The 15,244-nt window shown below is 45.0% G+C and overlaps 1 long non-coding RNA gene across 12 annotated transcripts; it reads right to left on the minus strand.

Moving 5' to 3' along the window:
- Positions 1-907: 907 nt before the first annotated feature.
- On the minus strand, positions 908-8,654 carry LOC119295296. 12 transcript variants are annotated; one of them, XR_005143884.1, is made up of 11 exons: positions 8,279-8,650; positions 7,976-8,087; positions 7,536-7,850; positions 6,447-6,499; positions 6,251-6,369; positions 5,826-6,182; positions 5,482-5,572; positions 5,326-5,410; positions 3,864-4,551; positions 3,652-3,776; positions 908-1,328 (listed from the first exon to the last, which is right to left on the minus strand). It is a non-coding gene; the product is annotated as an uncharacterized LOC119295296 (long non-coding RNA). The 12 variants fall into 12 exon arrangements; XR_005143887.1 differs by having other exon boundaries at positions 5,826-6,170; positions 6,447-7,850; positions 8,279-8,654; XR_005143882.1 differs by having other exon boundaries at positions 6,447-7,850; positions 8,279-8,653.
- Positions 8,655-15,244: the final 6,590 nt, after the last annotated feature.

The following is a 15,244-nucleotide window of genomic DNA, read 5'->3' on the forward strand; positions in this document are numbered from 1 at the left end:
GCAATAGACAAAAGGATTAGATCTTGGAGAAGTTTCAAAATGAAATCGTTTCATCCTAACCTCCTTAATAAGTTCAAAACATGCAAACTAAGCTCTGTGGTTGGATGCTTAGGAGGACAATGGTATCCCCAGTCCATCAGGTTGAAGTCCTAGATTGTCATCAGTGCTCGCATTTTTCTGAATTTATTTGAGGCCTTCCGGTGACGTGTGTCCAATTAAAAGGGACATTCTCGTCGACTACGAAGGTATGTACCGGCGCAGTCCCCCGGAAATGCTCATAGGGCTAGGTTGTACGTGCCTACATTCATAGGAATGAGCGTATGATGTATGTATGAACGTCTGCGTACTATATTAAAAATATATGATTCAAAACATTCAGTTATTTTGGAGTCGCGGCGGTACTCATCTCGTGCTAGTAAAGTCCATCGGGGCCTCATGTGAGCGTGCAGCGACGAGCATGGGCATTGGGCAGTTTACCGGCAGTCACATGCACGGTACCGACCCGTAGTCCAGGCATGTGCGGTGGACACATACACGGACGATATTGCAGGATACTGGCAGGTGCACGAGTAAAACGGGCAGGCTCTACGGACGCGTGTCCCCCGGTCATCTCTGTCACGCACCGACGCCGGCCTCATAAATCGCTCGCCCGCTCGCCGGCTTCCCGCGGCCTCGCCACTACTTCTACTAGCAGAATGCCCGTGCGTTGCTACGGGCTACAATGCATGTATTTGAGTGACTCGACAATAATTATCACATAAACCTTATCTCTCTACTCTTCCCCTCTCTATATAGCTCTGTCTCGCCCTATCCCCACTCATCCTTCATCCCACTATCTCTTGCTCCTTGTAGCCGTCAGAGCAGACGAACATGCATGTATTTGAGTGACTCGACAACAATTATCATGTAAACTTTATATCTGTCCACTAAGAATAGTAGCCACTAAAAAATTAGGTAAGAAACATTCAAGTACATACCGAGAAGTATCAATGAACCTAGCAGAAGACGTGCAACCTTCAGCCATGATAAAGGAACACCATTCACTGACACTGCATTTGATAGTATAAATCATTGGTAATAGCTAGGTCCTACCATAAGCGATCTGCTGTCAACTGTCTTGCACAGTTATAAAGTCAAATGGCGATGGACAAACCTACACCCGTGAGAGCACCTTGCATGAGTTGCTACAGGCCTTTTAAATAATTTTTTTCTGATTGCACATATATACTTAAAATTTTGTTAATTTTTTGCCCCTTTCATCAATATTGTCCCTTGTCGATGGTTTCTTTTTGAACGTCAACATAATTCATATCCATCTCTCTCATAACCTGCAAAATTAAACATATATAGAAATACACCTTTTATATTGTCATGTGCAACATCTCTCAAAAAAGAACAATTATTTGTATGCATTTCTTCCAATTCTGTAAAATCATGTTTTTAGGCCAGCCCATCATAGTTACGCCAATGACTTTGCCAATCAGCATTTTCAAAGCATAATTAGAAGCTACCACTTTTTATCTCTGATATATAAAGGTGAACATATAAACATATATTAAAATAATAATAAAAACTCATATACAATCTATATTCATATAAGCAGGTGACCATTTTTAGTCACAGTGAGTCGCATTGTGCTTTTTAGTAGAGTGAGTCACATCAAAATTTTAATAACATGTGTGCTTCCTGTAATTTATTTGTTGATAATTATTCTCCAGAAATGACTCGTTAGGGTTTGTGATATTTTTAACTATATAAAAAAATGAGACATGCCTCTTGTAGCAAGCAATCGCTTTTCGCTACAAAAACAAGCAGCCACTCCTATTTTTATCTTAAAAAAATCAATATGCCCTCTTATTCTCTAATAGCACGACATATCGCTCGCACTCACATCTCCTTCCCCCCGGACTGTTCTGCCCACAACGGCCTCTCACTGTCCTCCCCTCAACGGCACATCATTTAGCCTGCACGGAGTCGCCCGCCCCTCCTCTCCCCTCGACGGCATCCCAGGCCAATTCCCACTGCCAAGGGTTGCACGCAATCATAGCCGAGGGTGACCACCACAACGACACAACCTGTTCACCACAACGCCGCACCTTCTCCGAGTTCAGCGCCCACAACCAGGTCCTGAGCTCATGTGTCCATCCTTTTATCTAGTGGACTTAAATATTTCAATGGTTCAACATGTGTCGTGTCCTTGCAGATCCTCATACAAATCAATCGGTATTGCCGAACATTTTTACAACACTATATCCGCCTCCACTACTACTACCACAGTGGATCCGTTGCTATAGAATAAATTAATACAATCATTTGTATGCATGTGCAACATCTCTCAGAAAAGAACAATTATTTGTATGCATTTCTTCTAATTCTGTGAAATCATGCTTTTAGGCCAGCCCATCATAGTTACGTCAATGACTTTGCCAATCAGCATTTTCAAAGCACAATCATAAGCTACCAGTTTTTGTCTTTGATATATAAAGGTGAACATATAAACATATATTAAAATAAGAAAAAAAACTCATATACAATCTATATAGTAGAATGCCCGTGCGTTGCCACGGGCCTTTTGTTGTACAAAACTCGATGAATTTTTTACCTCTTTCAATAGCATCGTCCCTACACCCTTGTTTGGTGGGTTTTTTTTTCAAACGTTGACATAATCCATCTTTATCTCTCTCATACGAAAATAAATAAATATATTAGGAATATATATAAACACACCTTTTGTATTATCATGTGTAACAATTATATTAAGAAGCATTATTTGTATGCATCTCTTATGATTGTTAAAACTCAATGATTTTTTGGTCTGGTCCATTATAAACATGACTTGTTAGGGTATCTGATATTTTCAACTATATAAAAGTATGCGACATTTCTCTGATCGCAATCAAATACTTTCCCAAAAAAAAATGTCACTCCTTTTCTTTTTATTTTTGAAAAAGCAATTCACTCTCTCATTGCATGGCACAACGCTCACCATCATATCGCATTTCATAGCAATGCTCACACTCATATCTACCCCCAGCTTCTCTCCAAACTGACGTTGCTGGCATCAAAGCATGCCACGACATTCCAGCATCGTCTCCCCTTCCCTCCACGACGTCGCCCTCCCCCTCTACGGTATCCCAGTGCCAAGGAATGTACGCCATCAGCCGATGGCGACCACCACAGCATGTTTTTGCTGACATGATATATGAAATGATATATATCACGTGATCCTTACACTTCATCTCAATGCACACATGAAGTACGGTCTACTATTTGTTTTGGTAATTTTTTCATGTTTATAGCCAATCACACTTTCATACACAGATCCGCCATGGGGTGTAAGAAGGCAATTAGCAAGTTAGCAAACAGACCGAAAGTGAATTTATTCACATATTAAAAAGATGTATTCAATGAGTTGGAACCGGGACCAAGACGTTTACATAATATGGACGTCACTTATCACCCACCAAGTCTTTAAGGGGCCAAATCCTCACTGCACTGCTCGTTCCCATGCTAATCTAATAAAAAGAAATCATAAAAAGATGCAGGTTTGGCCCCCTATCCTGAAGCTACTGTTGTGGTCTCTAGGAACATAGTGACAGACGAAACAAACAGCAGCGGCATTGGAGTGGAGGGAGGTTCATGTGTACGTACCAGATGTACTCGGCGACGACCCCATACATCTCGATGGCGGGGGCCAGATCCTTGAACCCGGACGCTCCTCCAGGCGCCAAACACCCTTGCTCCCTTAAGAGCCTATTCTGGATTCTCGTTGATATCTTAATACAACAGCAGCAACTGCTACTTTTAGTCAGAAAAAATGCAATTCGAAACATGTTGTGTTAGGTTGTTAGTAATTGACCAACCAATATAGATTGCCTCGATGATCTTTGTTGTAGTCAAGAGCCACCAACTCCCCATCGACCCATGTCATCTGACCGGATGCCTTGCTATTCCGCCACCCGCCACTGCCTGTATCTAACAAAAATTTAGTACAAAAGTTAGAGCATGAAACATGAGATTTAGTTACACTCATATGTGGTGAAGTTGTGGCCTTTTATTCCGCTAAAAAGGATGTGTTGTGTACTTCCTCCGTCCGGAATTAGTTGGCGCTCAAATGGATGTACCTAGCATTGAAATACATCTAGATACATCCATTTGAGCATCAACTAATTCCAGACGGAGGGAGTAGGACTGAAGATCAAACTTTAGTTATACAAGTAGAATCTTCGTTTTCATATCACTTTGAAGGAATAACAAATCCTGGTTGGCCCTGTGGCCTCGAGCAGCATCATAAACATGTGTGTGCGCCGTTGTCCTTGCTCCGATGGCTACCTGTCGCTGCTGCGCAGAGGCCACACACATGACCGTGTTACTGTACAATGTCACTGCTTTGCTCGTCATAATTTTTCTCCATGCCATCTCTGGCCTCCACCTTGCCTCTGCGTCCCTATTGCCACGACAGGACAACACCAGCTCACACCGCAGTCACCCGTGGGCATTGTCCCTCTAAACAAGATTTCTGCCTTGTCCATTGCGGTATCCCCTCGTTACCTACAAAAATTGGTAATTTGGATCTTAATATTGCTGTAGAAATTCAATACATTCAAATAACCTACACGCAACTCAATGACACAGTTTACAGTCTGATAATAATCGGGTTGGGCACTGAGATGTAAATAATTAAAAGGCACTGAGATTCTTTCATCATCTCCAAGAACTAAAGTCGAAATCTTGCGCTCTCGACCTGACCAAATTTATGAATCCAGGAAAGGGTCCACCGTTTATGATTCAGACTGAATGTTCGGCGATTTTAGTTGGGGGCTCAGTACTTCCTACTGGGACAGCACATAGATTGTCCATGGTGTATGCTGCTTCCATATGAGAGGGAAAAGGTGAACTCGTTGGGAGATGTATTAGCAATGGTGTCATCTCACATGGATTGCCCCTGGTGTAAGTTGCACTGTTGATCTAGCTATGCAAGCGAAGAATACTAAAGCAGCGATGCGACAACAAAATATAGCTTTGGAGCATATGATACTTAATGGTAGGCCATCTATAAGGTGGCAAAATACCGACTTATTACAAAGAAAATCTAAATTTGAATACTGAGGCTGCAGAGAGGACCAAGATCATGGTTTCGAGCCTACAAATATTTGCCTCTTGTTATGCATCATCAGTTCTCAAAGCGAAAGGGGATATTATGGCCAATGTTGGCCTCTATAATTTTTTGCCTATGCAAACAACAGATTCTCTACCACTGCGAGTTCCAAGAAAGATGTCATCATAATATATGTAAGCTCAAAATTGTTCCATTAACCAACTTACAATGTCATGGAGTCGTTGCAATCAACATCAGTATCTAGCAGCATATTTCCCTCTTCCATGATGGTCATCGCCTCCACATCACCACCTACCACATCATAGAATTAGATTTCAATTTCATTTATCAGGAAATGAAGAGGCAGCATAAAAGAATCTAACCGTTGCCAAGCTCCGCCACCGGCCAGTGTTGGGAGGGAATGGGGCTTTATGTGTTAATATGGAGAGGACTGCTCTACGCATTGAGAATTCTCTGAAGATCAAACCCAATATTCAGTTAATATGTAAGCCATTGTATGCACACTTGAGGCACTCAGACCCGGGGATAACTTTGTCATCATCGTCTTACAAAGGAAAACAAGCCCACATGTCAATTGTTGGTGGTGCTAGTGATACTAAAAATCACTTTAGAATAGTTCTATACCTGATACTTCTAATTAATATATTTACTTATTTTCAGGAAAAATATATAAGAAATGGATAATGTCGGATCTCCAGAAAAATACCTTTAGAAATACTACTCCGTCCGTTCCGATTTACTCGTCGTGGTTTTAGTTCAAATTTAAACTAAAACCACGACGAGTAAATCGGAATGGAGGGAGTATTATCTTTTGTCCCCTTTGATTTTTCTTCAATAGACCATTGAAAAACGGGCATTCTTTTTTGTTGTCTAAGCCTTTTGTGTTTTGGCATTGATGAATGAACAATGCCCATGCTAACTATCTTCTTTCCAGTTGGCAAAACACCAAGAGTACCACCAGCATGTAAACAGTGAGCAGAAGAAGTTCCTTCCAAAGCTAACTCTGCATCAGAAACTTCTTTGGATCCACCACGTCCTTGGCAGACAGAAGCTGAGGAAACAACTATATCCTTCATGGTCATTTTGATATTTGTAATGTGTGTATAATAAAACAAATGCTTTAGTCCTTACTCCGCACTTAGTAGCAATGCAGTTTACTGCCACCCATTGTTGACACCAAACGAACTGTAAAATCATTTGATGGAAATGTCACCTCCTCGAGGGTTGCAGAATCATTGGAGCAAATTCACCTATAGAGCAGAATACATAAACCATTTTAATTTAAATAAAACAAATAAAAATTACCAATATAAGTGAGATGCTTAACCATATAATCTACTATCTGCCTTGAACACATTGCAAATAGCCTCTACACATATCCTGAAACAAAGCATCATCAATAAACTTTATAATCATGATAAAAGCATATTTCAAGTTATTACTATTGGCAAGCACAGAACAGAATCAAATCAAATATGAGTGCTTTCTACCGTGCAGATCATATTGCAATAAACTACCGTGCATTACAGTAAATGCAGGAGCTTTCTCAACCAACGTTTGCCACTAATTTTCCTCAATAATCATTAATCAAGCAGTATAGCATGCAAACCCAAAAGCAGAAAATAATTCAAAATCTCAAGCAAATTTATGTCACTCTCTTCGTCCAAACTCATTTGTACAGACTTCCGATGAAAGGAATAAGATAAACTTGGACAAGAACGGATAATGTACTTGCTTAATTTGATGTAGAAACTTCTATAAAACAGATGGTAGGGAAAAGAAGAAGAAATGCAAGGGAAAAAATCCAAGAAAGATGCAAGTAACAACATAATATATTTCGTAAACTCGAGCAAATCTATATCACTCTCTCAGTCTCAGTCTGAACTCATATGTACAGACTTTCCGATTAACATAATAGAACAAACTGATGTGCTTTGCTACAGAATAATTGCCAGTTGCTAGAACGGTCGCAGGTTGCGGGATGGTTACATCCGATTCCCATGAAAGGTCAAGTGGACATCGACAATACTAAGGGAAGTAGCCTCTAGTAAATAACACTACTACAAACCCCAAACGACCTCTTGGTTTTTAACCAGCTGATTCAAAGACCGAGCGAACCAGATTAGAGTTGCTTTGGTCCTTGCGGGCTGTTGCCGGCATACCATTCACTACCCTGTATTTTTCAGATACACCCTGTACTATCCTTATTCCTGAATGAAAAATGAACCCTGCATTTTAGTGAAAAAAGATATATTGTTTTTTAAGGCAACAATCTAAAGCAAGTATATAATTGAGCTTCCAAATTTTTATTACTCAAACAATAGTATCCGCTAAATATACGTAGTATAATTATGCTTCAAGTAAAGTGCAAGCAGGAAATATAATGTTTTCAAAAGTTTGTACTATGATCAGGAACCTGCGCTCAATTGTGTAGAGGAAGGCAAGCCCCATCGATTCGCCATGAACACCACTGTCCATCGGGATGCTCTGAGCAGCGCAGGAGAAACGAGCAATTGAGAGAAGCAAAATTTGTAGGATGTGTTTCAGCTGTGCCTGTCGTTGCTTGCCTGAACAAATCACATGCTCATAAAGTCTGGGTGTCTGACACCTATTGTATGGCTGAGAAGCTTGAACCTTTCTATGGAAACATGGCCAGCCAGATTAGTTGAAATGACAAGAACATGCATGCACTCGCAAAACTGCCATTAGTATCTGATTTTGACAGGACCACCTGACCAGAAGATCGATAGCATAAGCTTACTAAAATCTGCACATCGATAACCATCTACAGGAGAGAAAAATTGCTTCCGATATTACAGGCTCATGTGTGTTTCAATCGTTCCGAAGGCGACTTACATCCTTTCATTGCAGGAGTTTGGAAAAAATTAAGCTAGCTGATATCACATCCTCTTAATGCTGTTCTACAAGAGCACAACACCGACATTTTGGTCGAGGCCACACGAATATGCTGCAACAGATTGGCAGTAACCATGAATCAATCACCTTGCACTCCGCGTAGAGAGAGAAGACAATAGCCTAGATGCATGTGTGTATCCAAACCAAACAGCACTGGACGTTTGCCAACCAGCACGTATACTACATACGACACCCCAATCAAATGCAGAGCAGACAGGAGGAAGAAGGAGGGGATGAACTCACCATGATAGAGAGGAGGAAGCCGACGCGCGCGCGCACCCATGCCCACAGGAGCGCCATCCAGGAGGCGGAGCCGCGGTAAAAGACTGAGAAGAGTCGCACCGGCGACCAGGGCGACGCCGCGCCCGAAACCCTAGCCCCGCACACTCATGGAGACGCCGCGTCTTGTTGATGGAGACGTTGGTGCGGCGCTCGCTGCGGGCGTGGCCCGACTTGTGTAGGACGTCAGCGATGGGCGGCGGCGTTTGAGGGAGGGAGATGGGGAAGGGGATCGGCGGCGGCTGCGAGGGCGAGGGCGGCGGCTGATTCGAGTGTGGCGGGGCGAACATCAGGAGGAATCGCTCGACCGATTCCCCAGCCCTGGTTTTTTTTCGTGGGTTAAACTTCGTAGATTTAATTTTCTAGTGGTTTTTTCCTCGTTCTGTGTTGTGGGAGTAGGCAATCGATGCTCGAACCAGCGGGTGGTTCGCTGATACGGACGAGGTAACGGTGAGGACGAAAATAGACCAGATGAGGTGGGAAGAAGTACTAAAGAAGTACCAAAAAAGACCGGGTAAGGTGGGACGAAAATAAAATTCGAAACGCGACCTACCAACTGAGACATTAGGAGTAGAGATTGTTCTACATGTCCGCTCCTTGTTCGTACTGGTACAGTATCGACCCATCCATGGATCTGTCCACTTGAGAACTTGAGAACTTCCTCATTGGTTTAACTAAGAGCATCTACAGCTAGGTACGGCAAATCCGGTCCTTAAACGTCCGTGGACGCGTCTGGACGTGTCCGTGAGCAGTGACCGGACACGTCTTAAATTTCACTTCTTACATCCGGACATTTCACACTAGATTCTTATATCATACAAGACATGCAAAAGAAGTAGAACCTATGCACTACGTCGATCCTATCTACTCCTCGCCGGAGATCACGACGATCTCCGTGCGGCTCCGGCAGCATGGGCGGCAACTGCTGCTCCGCTTCGGCCTCCTCCGCTTCTATCTCAGCGTCGAGCTTGTCGAAGAGCGCGTCGGTCTCCGCCTCACTATTAGGAAAAGGGCTATAGATGAAATGGACACTAATGGCACACCAGACATGTGGTGCGCCACTACTATATACTAATGGCGCACCATGTGTTGGTGTATCATTAGTGTCCAAATACTAATGGTGCACCACATCCCTGGTGCGCCATTAGTAACATTTTTTTTCAAAACTAGTAATGACGCATCAGGGGATAGTGCATCATTATTAGTTTTAACTAGTAGCGCACCACATCCACGATGCGTCACTAGTAAAAAAAATCAAAATTGTTTTCAATTTTTTTTATTTTTTTTCAAAACTAGTGGTGCGCCATTACTAGTTCGGTGCGCCATTACGAACTTGGCCCAAAAATTCCACCGAATGCACCCCCCTTGGACCGCCTTTATAGTTTTAAAAAAATAAAAGAAAATGATAAAAATGTCAAAAAAAATAAAAGAAAATAAGTTTCTCATGTGATATGTGATCTAGTTGTTGGAAAAATTTATAAATATGAATTTCGACTTTATTTGCAAAATCTCTCTGGAAATTTGTAAAATGGGCATAACTTTTGCATACGAACTCGGATTAAAAAGTTTTTTATATGAAAAATCATCTACTCGAAAAGTTACATCTGAATTTAACTGGGAAACCATGTTAAACATTTTCAAAATCCCCAAAAACTTAACAGAAAAAAAGTTACGGGGCTTTCAAGATCTAGAGGCAAAAAAATTCAAAAAATTACAAACTTACTAATGGCGCACCGTGGATGTGATGTGCCACTAGTAACAGAAAAAAATGGTTTTGAATTTTTTTTTCAAAAAATTATACGTAATATGACCGGGAAGTTTGAAATATTTTTCAAAATTTCATCATAGTCATGAACTTGAACAAAGTCCTAGACATCAACAAGGTATAATAGGATTGATATGCTAGATATATCAATAGAACTCTGAAGTTAAGCGTGCTTGGACTGGAGTAGTGTGAGGATGGGTGACCTTTCGGGAAGTTTGACCACGGAGTGCGATTTGACCTGAGATTAAGCATATTGACCCGAAATTAAGCCATAGTGACATGAGATTAAGAAAAAAATTTGAAAAAAAATATTTTAAAAAATATTCTGAAAAGAATTTTGAAAAAAAATTGTTACCAATGGCGCACTTCTATGTGGTGCGCCATTAGTATACCAGATACTAATGACGCACCGTGGGCTATACTAATGGCGCACCAGCGGTGTGCCATTAGTATACCAGATACTAATGGCGCATCTGTAGTGCGCCATTAGTAGCGAAAACAGGTGCGCCACAAACAGCCCTTTTTCTAGTAGTGCCTGCTGCCGCCGGAGGAACGCCCGGTTGGCCTCCACATAGGCCTCATCCCGGATGGACTCCAGAATGACCTGCTGCTCGGCCATCTTGTTGGACTGGGCGACGGCGAACTCCGCCTCCGCCTGCTTCATGTTGAAGGCCGGCATCTGCTAGTTCGGCTCCTCTGCCTTCATCGGAGCCATCTCCTGCTCCTCCTCTTTCCCCGGCTACTCCTCCTCCTCCTTCGACTCCGGCGAGTCCGGGGGCAGCCCGGTAGTGATGCGGGCGGTGCGGGCGGCTTCCCTCCCGCAGATCTGCTGCTGGATCTTGTAGCGTCGCTCCGGCGTCAGCATGGCGTAATAGGTGACCTTGCTCCGGACCATGGTGGAGCGCCGGAGCGAGCGAGAGAGAGAAAGAGGACGTGGAAGGGCTCGGACTGGCGACACGAAGAGAGGAAGGGGGTGGGTTAGGGTTGCGGGATGCCGGCCGGATTAAATAGTCGGATGTCATCTTGCGTAGCGAGCCGGCGCGGCGCCACGCAGCGTTCCCACCGTGCCGATGAACGCGGCGGCCGTCGGACCGCCGGATTTCCGTGTGAGGCCACACCGTCAGGCCGACGTGGCGGGCGTGCCTGGGCTCCCCATATCTGCCCCATATTTGGGCTGGATATGGGGGATGCCGGTCAGCTCGGGCGTTTGAGGACCGTTCGAGGGGCCTGTCTTGGTTCAAATTCCGTGTCCGGGTAACGACCGGACGGCCTGCCCGAGCGTTTGATACGAGTTTGAGGGGTCCGGTTGTAGATGCTTTAACCGCCCTATGAATGGACACATCTTAATACTACTGTACATACTAAATACTCCCTTTGTTTTTAAATATTTGTTTTTTAAAAGATTTCAAATGGACTATCACATACGAATGTATATATACATATTTTAGAGTGTAGATTCACTCATTTTGCTTCGTATATAGTCACTTGTTGAAATCTTTAGAAAGACAAATACTTAGAAACGGAGGGAGTAACGAAGGGAGTAGTACACTCATCTTTTTTAGTAGCACTCATGAGTCATGATGCATCTATAGCACTGGTAAGTTGTCTAATTATGCATGGAGCGGCTCGCACATGACCTGAGACTGCAGCAGCATCGATCAGGCCCTGTGAGCAGCTGATCCTTTGATTGCGTTTTTGTTTATCCTCTCGTGCCTGACCAGAACCCTACAGTTACAGGCACGTACAGCTAGCAGCGGATAGATGCATGCAGGTGCAGCAGCAGGAGAGATTAATTTATGAAGGCGGGGTTAGTTAACGTACGGCCGGTCGCCCTGAGATGCACCGTCCATCCATCAGCCGGCCGGTCGTCAGTTAGCCCTGTCGGCCGGACAGCCGTGGCGTCTGTGTTGGCGTACGTCGCACATTGCTTGCTTAAGCTAGCTGCTTAATTAAGAGGTTAGTTAAGCTCCAGTGCAAAGCTTATATTCCCTCCGTCTGAAAATACTTCTCATCAAAATAAATAAAAGGGGTATATTTAAACGTATTTTAGTTTGAGATATATCTTTATTTATTTATTTTGATGACAAATATTTTTAGACGGAGAGAGTACTAGTAGCGCGGCTCGATGCGCATGTGCGTAACTTGTGCCTGGTGTATCTGCATCAATTAACCCAGCGGTTATCTAGACGATGTCGTTGAGGTGGTTCATCCCGGTCGGCCGGACCAACATCCTCCTCCGCAAACTAAAGCAACGTAATCTGTGCGGCTACGTTAATCATCTGTTTAATCAGCTCTTCACGTTGCGCTCATTTCATGATTGACTGTTTGGTAATTCAACGCGTTCTCGGTTAACAGCTGTGTGCAGATCAGGCTACTTACCATCTAAGTAAATCAGGTGCCACCATGCATATCAATATATCATGTACTCCTTTCATTTTTATTTAGTCCGCGTACTAGTTTTGGTGAAAGTCAAGCTTTGTAAATTTTGATAAAGTTTTTAAACAAAAATATTAATATATAATAACAAATCAATACCATTCGATTCATTATTGAATGTACTTTCACATCACATAGATTTGTTATGGTAAATGTTTATATTTGTTTTCTATAATCTTGGTCAAGCTTTATAAAGTTTGGCTCCGATCAAATCTAATATGCAGAGTAAATAAAAACAGAGGAAGTACTTCCAACTCCCAAGAGGATACAAAGCTACATAGGGTTAGCACACACGTACATTTGAGGTTAACGAATAACGACCTAGAGTACGGTTTTATGTAGATCAAGCTACATGGTAGTACTCCTTATCTTAGTCATTCATTTCTGCATGATTTTTTTTTGAAAGATCCAGGAATTACTGGCTTTTCATTGATTATAGCAGGAAGCAATGGGAAAACAAAGGGGAGGTGAGGATCCGAGGATCAAGTGTGTAGGGCCAGCCACACGTGGCCGGAAAACCCTAGTACAGAAAAGGAAAAATTCCTCTCAAGGTGTCTCCCCGAAGGGGCTCTCGATGCACATTGCGCCCGCAATCCTCCAGAGCTCGATGTTGTCTCGGATACGCCTGATGATTTCTCGCACACTCGGGAGGTTGTTTCGAAAGGTGCAGTTGTTTCTCTCTTGCCAAATTTCCCAGCAGATTAGGAGCAGGATTGACCGCGCACCATGTCGTCGAGATGGATCAGTGCGCGCAATCATGCTGCGGATGATCGTGCTGGAGCTTCCGCGTTCCCAGCTATCCGCGGGGGAGAGGGCGGAGCAACCGTGCCAATGCCCGATCGCAGTCCAGACCTGCCTAGCCTCCGGGCAGGTCCAGAACAGGTGGTGCGATGATTCGAGGCTTCTGACGTAGAGCTGGCAGAAGTACCCATTCGGCCAGCCCCGCCTCTGCAACCTATCGTTGCACCAGAGCCTGTCACGCAGTAGGAGCCACGCGAAGATTTTGATCTTCCCCGGCGCCCAGGCTTTCCAGATCAAGTTGTCGAAGATGGTCACCGTCGTGCCTAGAAACTGGGCCTGGTATGCGGACCTGGCCGAGTACGTCCCGGAGCTAGAATGCTTCCAGGTCAGGTCGTCCGGCACTCCAGGTTGGAGGGGCGGCGCCGATCGTTGCAACTCGCGGTGCAAGGCAAGAACGTCCGCGAGGAGGTGCTGATTTTGCCTGTGGGCCAGGTCCCGGATCCAGGTGTCGTCGGTGAGCGCGTCGAGGACTGATCGGTGTTTTCTTCGAGAGTGGGCGAAGAGCTCAGGGAAGCGCTGGGAGAGGGTTGCCTGCCCAAGCCACGGAGAGCGCCAGAAGGATGCCCGTGTCCCGTCTCCGATCGTCACCTTTGTCGAGGCCGAGAAGAGCGCCTGGTCCACCTCGTCGCATGGCAGTTCAGAGCCGACCCAGGGCCTTTCCGGGTTGTGCCAGGCGATCCAGAGCCAACGAAGCCGGAGCGCCCTACCGAAGCGCTGCAGGTCGGGGATGCCAAGGCCTCCATGCTCCGTGGGGGCACACACCGTCGGCCAGTTGACCTTGCAGCTGGCACCCGTGATCTCTTCATCTTGGCGACAAAGGAAGCGTCGCCTGCACTTGTCGATCTCTCTGAGGATCTTCTTTGGGACACGGAGGACGGTGAGCGCGAAGGTAGGCATTGCGCTCAAGACGCAGCGGACGAGCACCCGGCGTCCCGCCATGGGTAGTAGCTTGCCCTTCCATCCCGCCAGCCTCGCCTTGATTCTATCGATGATGAACTGAAGGTGGACGAGGCGTAGACGGCCCGTGGTGACCGGGAGGCCAAGGTATCTAATGGGGAACGGGGCGATCGAGCCCTGAAATCCCTGCAGCACCTCCTCCATGTTGACGTTCTCACAGCGGATGGGGGAGACCGTAGACTTGGCTGGGTTGATACATAGGTCGGTCGCTTTTTCGAAGTCATCTAGGATGTGCAGCAGGGAGTCGACCTCGTCGCGGCTAGGGTTTAAGAAGATGGTTGCATCGTCAGCGTAGAGGCTCGCCCGTAGTGCAAGGTCACGTCCAGGGAGACGGTGCAGAAGCTGCTGATCCACAGCCGCGGCGATGAGGTGATGCAGCGGGTCGATAGCTAAGATGAAAAGGAAAGGGGACAGCGGGTCGCCCTGACGCAATCCACGTAAATGGAGGATCCTTGGGCCTGTGGCGCCGTTGAGGGAGACCGAAGATGAGGCGGTGACGAGAAGACGCGCGATCCAGTCCCTCCAGCGCGCGCTAAACCCTAGCTTCTGAAGCAATTCGAGGAGATACTCCCAGGACACGGTGTCGAAGGCTTTCGCTATGTCTAGTTTCATAAGAAGACACGGTGTCTTGCGGCGGTGCAGGGCCCTGCCAGCGTTTTGCACATAGAGGAAGCTGTCATGTATGCACTTTGTCTTCAGGAAAGCTGTCTGCGCAGGCGAGATGATGTAGCCGATGACGGAGGCGAGCCTAATGGAGAGGACCTTCTGCATGATGATCGTGAAGGCATATTTGTTCTTTTTGTTTCTCAAAGACGAATCAATATATAAACTTCAGACTTGAACCAACGATCTTACTAGGTCGGGCGTGGATGCCACAGGCAAAGGGAGCCAGAGCGATTATTCATCTGCGAGAGGATCCAAGCAGAATCGACTTACATTGTATCTGCATGGCCTTTCGATATGCATTTTTT

Source organism: Triticum dicoccoides, chromosome 4B (assembly GCF_002162155.2).
Source record: "Triticum dicoccoides isolate Atlit2015 ecotype Zavitan chromosome 4B, WEW_v2.0, whole genome shotgun sequence".
In the NCBI taxonomy this organism is placed as follows: Eukaryota; Viridiplantae; Streptophyta; class Magnoliopsida; order Poales; family Poaceae; genus Triticum; species Triticum dicoccoides.